Consider the following 6,813-nt stretch of genomic DNA (forward strand, 5'->3'; position numbering starts at 1 on the left):
AATGTTCTGCACTTCCCTGTGGAGTCTAGAGGGGTGTCGCTTATATAGTTTGGATGGATTCTGTCCAGAGTGGACCTTAATTTCCTGTTCATGAGCAATTCTTCTGGGCTTCTGTTTGTTGCTGCACTTGGTGTTATGTGTTCGGTTAGCAACAATTCATCAATTTTTTTCTTGACAATCGCCGGGGCCTAATTTTAGAACTTCTTTGGTCGTTCTGACCATTCTCTCCACTTGCCCATTTGCCGCTGGATGAGCCAGCACCGATAGGGCATGTCGGATCCCCAGATGAGCAAGAAAGCTTTCGAATTGCTGTACTGTGAACTGTGGGCCATTGTCCAAAACTAGCACATTGGGTAGCCCGTGGGTGGCGAATATTTTCCACAAAGCTCTGATTGTTGCCTCAGTTGTTGTGGATTTCATGATAACCACCTCCAACCATTTAGAGTAGGTGTCAACTATGATTAGGAACATTTGTCCCTGGCAGGATCCTGCAAAGTCTATGTGTATGTGACCCCATGGTGCTGAGGGCTTTTCCCACCTGAGGGGGGTCTGAGGGAAGGATCGGTTGGGATTCCTGACATGGTGAGCATGTGGCAATCCAGGTCTCAATGTCTCTGTCTATCCCCAGCCACCAAATGTAACTCCTCGCCAGGGCCTTCATTTTTACTATCCTGAGGTGCCCTTCATGTAGCAATCCCAAAATTCTTTCCCTTAATGGTTGTGGTACCACCACCCTGTCTCCTCATAATACACATCCCTTTAATGCTGACAGCTCTAGCTGTCTGTCTTTGAAAGGCTTGAATTCCTCCCATTCCATCTAGTTCGACCACCCTTGCGATACCCAGTTCAAACTCGCGCCAACATTTTATCCTTCATGGTGAGTCTCATGATGTCTGTTGTTGTCAATAAACCCAAACGTTTTACAAGGAATACAGAAGACACAGGGGCTGGGTCTTCCACTAGGTCTGGCAGGGTGCATCTGCTGAGTGCATTGGTGTGTGGAATGTTCTTCCCTGGTCTGTGTAGAAGGCTGTAGTTATATGCTACAGCAAAACTGTCCATCTTAACATCCTAGGTGATAAGATGTTGGGTGTGGGTTTGTTTTCTGAGAGAATGCCAAGCAGTGGCTTGTGTTCGGTGACCAACTCGAAGTGTCTGCCCTAGAGGTATTTGTGAAAACGTTTTACTCTGGCTACAGTTGTGAGGGCTTCTTTGTTTATTTGGCTGTAGTTCCTCTCAGATTTTGACAATGTCTTAGAATAATAGGCTATGGGGGCTTCCTTTCCATTCGGTAGTCAGTACTGCCCAATAATGTAAGGTGATGCGTCGCAGGTCAGCCGTAGCGGCAGGATCTTGTTATATTGCATCAGTACTGTGCAGATGTTAAAATATCTTTTATTTTGGAGAATGCGGCATCCTCAGAGGGCCCCCACTTCCAGGTAGGATTCTTATCCAACAGTCTATGGAGTGGCTCCGCTATGGTTGTCTCCTGTGGTAAGAATATGTTATAGAAGTTTAATAAGCCCAAGAATGCTTAGAGTTCACTTTTATTATGTGGGGTGGGGGCTTCCTTCATTGCTTTCAGCTTGCTGTTCATGGGTTGGATGCCTGACCCATCCATTTGGAAACTCAAGAACTCTACGCTCGGTATGGCAATGTAGTATTTGTCCCTTTTTAAATTAAGCCCCACTTCTTGGAATCTTTCTAATACTGTTCGGACCCTTTCCATTAGTTGGGGCTTGTCTTTGGCTGAGATTATTACATTGTCGAAGTTAGGAACTACTCACGGCAGACCTTGTAGCAGCCTTTCCATTATGCTTTGGAAAAGGCAGGGGGATATGCTAACTTCAAATTGCAGCCGGTTGCACTTGAATGAGCCCTTGTGGTTACAATTGTTTGGGCTTCAGCAGTGGCTGCATCCATAGGCAATTGTTGATAAGTCTGTGCTAGGTCCAGCTTAGCAAAAATCTTGCCCCAGCCCAACGAATGTAGTAGGTACTGGACTACTGGTACCAGATATGCGCTCTGTTGTAGCACAAGGTTCAGGGTACTCTTGTAGTCCCCACAGATTCTGACTTACCCATCAGGCTTTACAGGGGTCACTATAGGGGTCTCCCACCTCACATGGTCTATGGACTCAAGGATCCCTTGAGCCACCAGCTTGTTTAATTGCTCTTCAACCTTGGGCCACAGAGCAAAAGGGATCCTCCAGGACTTAAGTCGGACAGGGACTATGTTGGGGTTGAGGTTAAAACTGATTGGGGTCCCCTTATACTTGCCCAGTTCGCTGCTGAAAACGTCCTGGAATTCCCTCGCCAACACAACTAGGTCATTTCTGCTACTTGCTCTGGTCATTGCTGTTGCATGGATGTCAGTGAGGCTGATTTGCAGTAGTGTGAACCATTCTCTCCCTAGGAGGCTGGGAAGGTCTAAGTCCGCAATGGTAAGTGGTAGGGATCCCTGGAAATCTCCGTATTCCATGTGACAAATTTTCTTTCCCAGCACCGGTATTTTGTAGCCCTGGTAATCTTTTAGTATTATCTGTTGTGGCTGGAGCTGGTTTCGGTGGATGTGGGGGTTGATCTTCTGGAGAGCTGTCCAGGAGATCACTGATATATAAGACCCGGAGTCCATTTCCATTGACCATAGGGTCCTAGCAATCCTCACTTCGATGAGGAATTTGTTGGTATGTGTGTGTCCCACGTGGGCGTGTGTGTAGCTCCTGATTGTATGGTGGGTTTCTTCTTCCCGGCCGCCATCATGTTTTTTGAATTTTGTGCCAAATGTCTTTCAACCCTTGTATTGTCTGGTTGGGGAGTTTGCTCTGTGGCTTGATTTGTCCGTTGGTTGGCTGGCTCTCCAAGGTTCCACAATGTGGCCTTTCCTCTCGTGTCACCTGAAGATTACTTCCCTAAAATGGCAGATGGACTAGGGATGGTTCCCTCTGCAGCTTCCACAAGGATTGGTTCCCTTGGCGGTTCCAGATTTGCTGGGTTTTACCAGGTGGACATCTTCCTTTTCACTGTTGCTTTCAGAGCAGGATGGACTTTGCGGTGCCCCCCCTCGTGGCATGGGTGGCATGGACCTTGTTTTTGCCCTTGACTCGGGCTGCCGAACAGTCAGAGGCTTCCGTGGCTTTTGCTTCTTTCAGAGCCTCCTTGAATGGGACGTCCTCCCTTGTGAACAGTTTCTTCTGCAGGGTTAAATCCTTTAGGCTGAGAACTAGCCAATCCCAGATCATTTCTTTGGCATTTGAGAACTTGCAGTTCTTTGATCGTTTCCTAAGCACCGCCACAAAATCACTTATGCTTTCTCCTTCCTTTTGGCTCCGGATGTAGAAGTTGTTCTGGTTTGCCAGGTACAATGGGGTAGGGTCAAAATGCCCCTTCAATGCTTGTTCCAGGAGACATTCACCAGCTCATCTGCAATGAGGGCTTCTATTAGTTCGTAGAGTTCCGAATTGCAATAGATTAAAAAGTAAACCTTCTTCTTTGCATCAGATGCTGTCTGCATCCCGTTCACCTCCACATTTAGGTTGAATCTTCCCATGTACGAGGACCACTTCTCTTTGATTGGCTCGAATGGGATTGATAGGGGTTGGTGGGCCATGTTGGTTTGCTGTTGGTCTGAACAGTCGAGTTCACAATTCAGCTGGAAAATGGCCGCGGTGCCCCGCAAGGTCCTTTGCCTTCCTCAGAATCCCACCCTCGTCGCCAGTGTTAAATGGGCGCGGATGAGGAAGGAGCAGGACTCAGGAGTGTGAGAAACTCTTTATTTATAAACCAGAATCAAAAAGCAAACAAATGCGGCTTTTTATAACCTGTGCTGTCCGACACTTCAGCCACTGCCGGGGACTCAATTTTCCTGCCGGCGGCTGAAACTAATAAGCGGACTCCATTTTGCATATGACGTAACTCATGTAGTGTCATGCATACTTAACACTCTCCTCAATGCAAAATACATGAAAGTCCACTTGGAGTTTGTAAAAAAGCTCATGAAGGACTCTCAGACTATGAGAAACAAGATTCTCTGGTCTGATGAAACCAGTTTGGCCTCAATTCTAAATGTTATGTCTGGAGGAAACCAGGCACCACTCATTACCTGCCCAATACCATCCCAGCAGTGAAGCTTGGTGGTGATAGCAGGCAGCATCATGTGTGTGGGTGTTTTTCAGCAGCAAGGACTGGGAGACTGGGCAGAGTTGAGGGAAAGCCGAATGGAGCAAAGTACAGAGATATCCTCAATGAAAACCTGTTCCACATTACTCAGGACCTCAGACTGGGCTGAAGGTTCACTTTCTAACATGTCAACAATCGTAAGCACACAGCAAAGACAATACAAGAGTGGCTTATGACAACTCTGTGAATGTCTAGGAGTGGCTGAGCCAAATCTCTGACTTGAATCCTATTGAATATCTCTGGATGACCTGAAAATGGCTGTCCAGTGACAGTCGCCATCCAACCTGATGGAGCTTGAGAGGATTTGCAAGGAAGAATGGCAGAAAATTCCCCAATCCGGGTGTGCAAAACATGTCATGTCATACCCCAAAAGATTTGAGGCTGAGATTGCTGACAACGATACTCCAACAAAGTATTGAGTATTTGTGCCAAGGTGATATTTCAATTTTTTCTTTTTAATAAATTTACAGATATTTCTAAAACTCTGTCTTCACTTTGTCATTATGGAGTAGTGAGTGCAGATTAATGAGGAAAAAATGAATTTCAGCAACTGGAGAATCAGACCAAATTGATAAAAGTGAAGTGGGTAGGAATACTTTCTGAATGCACTAAATACCAAAAAGTCTTATTCAGTTATGTTTGCCTGCAGGAGAATAACCATTTTTTTTAAAAAGAAAAAGAGAGAGAGAGGGAGGGAGGGAGGAAAGAAGTAAGTAAGTAAGTGATGAAATAGAAAAGAATGAGAAAACTAAATTATGCATAATGCTTGGAGATTGTTTGAAAATACAGTACAGTAATGGATTTTTAGCCACAATGATTATCTTAAATTAGGAAAGATACTACAACTCCAAGAGAAATAATTTTTTTTCATGGTGAACAGATAAATGAAAATGTCAGTCGGACATGAGTTGGTCTGGGGGAAAAAAATCCATGCTTTCAATCAGAAAACAATTAAAACTCTGTGTAATACATATGTTCAGTTGTAATATATTACAATAACATATACAATATATAATGCTGTAATCCTGCATTATATAAGTAGATGTGTAGACCTCAATTAGAGTATTATGTATAGTTCTGGTCACCACACCACATACATTATAAAGTTTCTACTTCTTTTGTATGCTGCAGAACTAGAAAAGGTTGAAAAATGACCGTATTACTACAGCAATTGGGACTAGAAGGTTAAGAGAGGAAAAGTCATAGAATGCATATAGCAGTTAAATTGTAGAAATTGCCGCCACTTTGAATGGTTTTAAAACAGGACTGACAAATTCATGTATAGAATAATTAGGTTATCAATAGTTAGTCATACTGAGGGTTGCGTATTTTCTCCTGAATTACTTAAATAATTAGTGCTGGCATATGAATGTGAAAGGGAAGCTATTACCTACCTTTCAGACTTATGAGCTTCCCAGAGACATCCAGCATTGTAAATACAGAATGCTGCACCAGATGGACCTATGACTTGATCCAGCAGAACCCTTCTTATGTTTTTAAATGCCCTTTACAAATATCATAACGAAAAGCCACAGCTTTGCCATTTTAATGACATACATACACATTCCTTTCTCTACCCCAATTCTTCCTTCAATCTAATCAAATGTCTCTCAGTCTTGGAAACTTTAAGATGTGTGGACGTCAGCTCCCACAAAGCTGGGGGATTGTGGAAGCTGAAATCCACACATCTTAAGATTGCCAACCTTGGGAAACTTTGGTCTAATTCACAGATTCTAATATCCCAATAATAGAATAGAGTAGAGTAGAGTAGAGTAGAGTAGAGTAGAGTAGAGTACAATACAATACAATACAATAAAATTCAATTCAATTCAATTCAATACAATACAAATACAATACAATACAATACAATACAATACAATACAATACAATACAATACAATACAATACAATACAATACAATACAATACAATACTTTTATTGGCCAAGTGTGATTGGACACAGAAGGAATTTGTCTTAGTGTAAATACTCTCAGTGTACATAAAGAAAAGATACATTCATTAAGAATCAAGAATCATAACGTACATACAACACTTAATGACAGTCATAGGGTACAGTCAACAATCAAATCTTACTAGGAAACAGTCAATATAAATTGTAAGGATACAAGTGACAAAGTTACAGTCCTACAATCACAAGTGGGAGGGGATGGGTAATAAGAAGTGATGAGAAGACTAACAGTAATAGTAGTGCACACTTTGTAAATAGTTGAACAGTGTTAAGGGAATTATAAAATAATAATAACGAATAATAAAAAGGTAGTATAAAGAAAAACAACTGTGAAAAAGAAAGGCAAAAAAAAATGTATTTTCTTATGGGACACCCCAGTCACCCCATTCTTTTGAATTAACTTTTTCTTCAGCAAGCAGCTTTTTACTTTACTCAGATTCTTAAACTGGAGTTCTCATCTTCCTTCTGAAATAGTCTTCATCTTGTAATTCTTTGCACAAAAGTCTGCTCTTCCATTAACTGCTAAGTTCTCTCATGCCTTTTTGCTGTAACATTGTACAGATAGTCCTCAACTTATGACAGATTGCTTAATGACCATTCAAAATTATGACCTATCTGAAAAAGGAGACTAGCGATCCAGATCTAAAGTTCTGACAATTTGCCCTTCA

Source organism: Pseudonaja textilis, chromosome Z, assembly GCF_049901715.1.
Source record: "Pseudonaja textilis isolate UNSWEBS1 chromosome Z, rPseTex1.2, whole genome shotgun sequence".
NCBI classification, from domain to species: Eukaryota; Metazoa; Chordata; class Lepidosauria; order Squamata; family Elapidae; genus Pseudonaja; species Pseudonaja textilis.